The following is a 3,999-nucleotide window of genomic DNA, read 5'->3' on the forward strand; positions in this document are numbered from 1 at the left end:
TGGTCCCGTCTCTAGTTCCTGACGTGCAAACGGACCCCTGGTCGTCACCGCCGCCGCCACCAGCTCATCCATCTCCCGCATTCCCCGCAACGCCTCCACCCCATGGCATCCCCTCCGCCCTCGCCGTCCCCCGCCGCGCTCATCGCGCATCTCGCCGGGGTGCTCTCCTCGCCGGACTGGCGCTTCCACCCCTCGCTCCCGCAGCTCCCTGCCCTCCTCGCGCCGTCCCTACCTCGCACACTCCTCGTTCCGCTCCCGCTCCGCCTCGCGGCCGCAGTCGCCCGCGCCGCCGCGCCGTCCCGCCACCTCCTCGACATCTCACTCCCGGTCGTGCTCCGCCTCCACGCCCTCTCCCCACCGACGCTCCGCCCACTTCTCCCGCTACGCGCTGACGCCGCTGATGGTCCGGCTATTCGCCCACATGTACCACCGCGCCCCGCCTGCACCTACGGGTGCTACCTACAATGCACTCATCCGTGCCCTCTACCGCCGCGCCGATCTCCGCTACGCCCAACGGTACCTCAGCCTCATGGTCCGCTCCGGTTGGCGCCCCGACGCCTTCACGTTCAATTCCCTGATATTGGGTTACTGCTGCACGCAGCAGCTGGAAGTAGCCCAAGACCTGTATGACAAAATGCCGTTGAGAGGGTTCTCACAAGATGCAGTCGCTTACACGGCTCTAATCGAAGGATTTTGTGAGTCAGGGAGGATTGATGAGGCACTGGAGTTGTTCAGGGAGATGGAGCAACCAGACATGTACACGCACGCGGCCTTGGTAAAGGGGCTGTGTGATGCCCGGAGAGGGGAGGAGGGTCTATGTATGCTGCAGAAGATGAAGGAGCTGGGATGGAGGCCAACCACCAGTGCCTATGCAGCACTGGTCGATTTATGGTGTAGGGAACGGAAGGCTGAAGAGGCTGAGAAAATGCTGAATGAGATGTTTGACAATGGGTTGGTGCCTTGTGTTGTAACATGCACCGCTGTCATGAATGCGTACAGCAGGGAGGCGAGGATGAGTGATGCATTGAGGGTGTTTGAATCCATGAAGTTGAAAGGGTGTGAACCAAATGTCTGGACATACAATGCAATGGTGCAAGGTTTCTGTAATGTTGGGAAAGTGTACAAAGCAATGGCTTTGTTGGACCAGATGAGAGAATGTGGAATAGAGCCAGATGTTGTGACATACAATTTGTTGATTCGAGGCCAATGCATTGATGGGCATATAGAGAGCGCTTTCAGATTACTCCGTTTGATGCAAGGAAATGGTTTAGCTGCTGATCATTACACTTACAATGTGTTGATTGATGCTCTTTGTAAGACTGGGAAAGTTGATGAAGCTTTCTCTCTTTTTGATGGCCTAGAATATAGAGGCATAAAACCTAATTCTGTGACATTCAATACGGTGATAAATGGTTTATGCAAAGCTGGTAAATTCGATGTTGCTTGCACATTTTTGGAAAAGATGGTTTCAGCAGGTTGTGCACCCGATACCTATACATATAGTCCATTCATTGAAAATCTATGCAAGACGAAGGGATCACAAGCAGGATTATCCTTTATAGATGAGATGCTACAAAAGGATGTCAAGCCTTCGACTGTTAATTATACAATTGTAATTGACAGACTTTTCAAGGAGATGAACTATGGATTAGCCACAAGAATTTGGGGGCAAATGGTGTCACTGGGGTGCAGTCCTGATGTTGTCACTTATACTACTTCTGTGCGTGCATACTGCAATGAAGGCAGGCTTGATGAAGCAGAAAATGTTGTGATGGAGATGAAAAAAGGTGGGATCATTGTAGATGCAATGGCATATAACACTTTGATTGATGGTCATACAAGTATCGGGCAGACAGATCATGCAGTTACAATCTTGAAGCACATGATGGGTGTTGCTTCTATGCCAAATCATTTTACCTTTTTTTATCTTGCTTAGACATCTTTTACAGAGGAGGCTAGCAGAACACGTACCTTTGAAAACAACTTCTGTGTGGAAGACTATAGAGCTTGCTGATGTCTTTGAATTATTTGAGCTAATGAAGAAGAACAGCGTTCCTTCTAGTGCAAGAGCTTATTTGGCCATCCTGGAGGGGTTTTCTGAAGATAGAAGATTGGATGAGGTGACTTCCTTGGTTTCTTGTATGAAAGAAGATAATCTACCTCTGAATGAAGATATATACACTGCTCTTATTAATTGCTTTTGTAAATTGAGGATATATCCTGATGCTTGGGCATTGCTTTGCTCCATGATTGGACATGGTTTTTTACCAAACTTAATATCTTACCAGCAACTGCTTTCTGGGCTTACTGCTGAAGGACAAGCAGATAGAGCTAAAGAAATATTCAGAGGTTTGAGATGGAAAGAGTACAGTACCCATGAAATTGTATGGAAAGTTATAATTGATGGCTTGATAAGAAAGGGTCATCCAGATATGTGCCATGACATGATACCCATATTAGAACAGATGAAATGCAAACCAAGCGATGAAACGTATGCAATGCTGACAGAGGAATTGTCCACCAGGGAATAGGTTGTCAATGTCAACTAAAACATTCAGAGCTCACAGCAAACTCTCCATCAGTCAATCTGTGCTCATCAGGTGCTTGTTTTTTCAAGCACAGCCTGTGTCAAGCAATGCACGCCAGAATCGCATAGATCATGGATTTTTTGATGCACAGTCACACTGTGTTCATGCCCTCAAAGGTAATTATTTGACTCTTTATGTTGTAGTGTTGTGACGTCTCATTGTGTGTTTATAATGCCCTGCTGAAAGCTTTTGAAGTAGATATATGATATCAAATTCGTTTTGTTCCACATATGACCTCAAGTAACATTTAATATATGTTGACTAAGCAATATGAAAGTAAAGGTCCAGGACCATGGAGAAATAGTCCAGTAATGGTGCATGGATTCTGACATTTCTTTAAAAAACAACATAACTTCTTGACACATGTTTCATGAGCTTTCCAGACCACTCTTTGTGCTCTTTTTGTCCGTATGGTACAATTTTTTTTAGTCAAAGCGTTAGTTATATAAACTTAGCTATTAACTTTATTTTGAATTTAAACTGCGAAGAATATATTTGTCTATGGAATCACAATCATCAATCTGGAATTATGTTTATTTTTTCTAGAACTGTGCATCGTTGGAGTTCTGTAGAATGGTGCTGCTGACTGGCCTGAGAAGCTGAACATGGGACTTCTGACTGTTTATTTATGCATTCTGCTGGAGCCACAAGCGCATATCAGGTTTTCACTTTCTAAGAAATTTTGTCAAAAAAAAAAAAGATTGGTAGAGGATCTTTATGGTTTCAGAACACCCCTTATCTAAGTACCATGTGTTAATCGAACCATTTTGCAGGTTCAATTTAGAAAAAAAAATGTGAGGGGCTTGCTATCTGCGCATCATACACTCAGTCTGAGAGATTTGTAGATGGACACATGCATTGCACGGTTTAGGAAAAAGAGTTTGTAGCTGTGCTTTTTTATATAAAGAAAGGCTATCAGTTTTGTGTAGAGCATCAGGATAACAAGAGAGCCAATGGGGCGTCTTCGGCTTGTACAGTTTTGTGGGGAAGCATTCTTACTCTTTTCTTCTTGTTCAATCCTAAGAGCAATATAGGATGATTTGTGCAACTGGGTACATAATTTGTGAGAGAGAATAAATACTAATTGGTCATTTGGTTTAATAAGGCATATAATGGGTGTAAGAGTAAATGGCTGATCTTATATATTTCAATCATGTGTACACTTGTTGTCTTTTGGTTAATATTTATGACCGGATTTCCTATTATAATAAGTCTATATGCTGGAAGAGTGGAAGTAGCCATTAGTGAATTTCACCTCCACGACGGAAGAAATCAAGAGCAAGCCCGACTGACCTTTTATGATTCCTTGGTGAGGTCTAGATTCGAAAGAGGCCTAATATATTCACGAGTCTCTCAACAGAGACGTAGGATTCTTCCTGAATCTGAATTTAGGGAAGCAACCCTTATGTCC

At 44.5% G+C, this 3,999-nt stretch overlaps 1 pseudogene; it reads left to right on the forward strand.

Annotated features, from left to right (window-relative positions):
• The first annotated feature begins 55 nt into the window (after positions 1–55).
• Positions 56–3,688, forward strand: LOC136462342 (pentatricopeptide repeat-containing protein At5g65560-like; annotated as a pseudogene).
• Positions 3,689–3,999: the final 311 nt, after the last annotated feature.

The sequence above is a fragment of the Miscanthus floridulus genome, chromosome 7 (assembly GCF_019320115.1).
Source record: "Miscanthus floridulus cultivar M001 chromosome 7, ASM1932011v1, whole genome shotgun sequence".
NCBI classification, from domain to species: Eukaryota; Viridiplantae; Streptophyta; class Magnoliopsida; order Poales; family Poaceae; genus Miscanthus; species Miscanthus floridulus.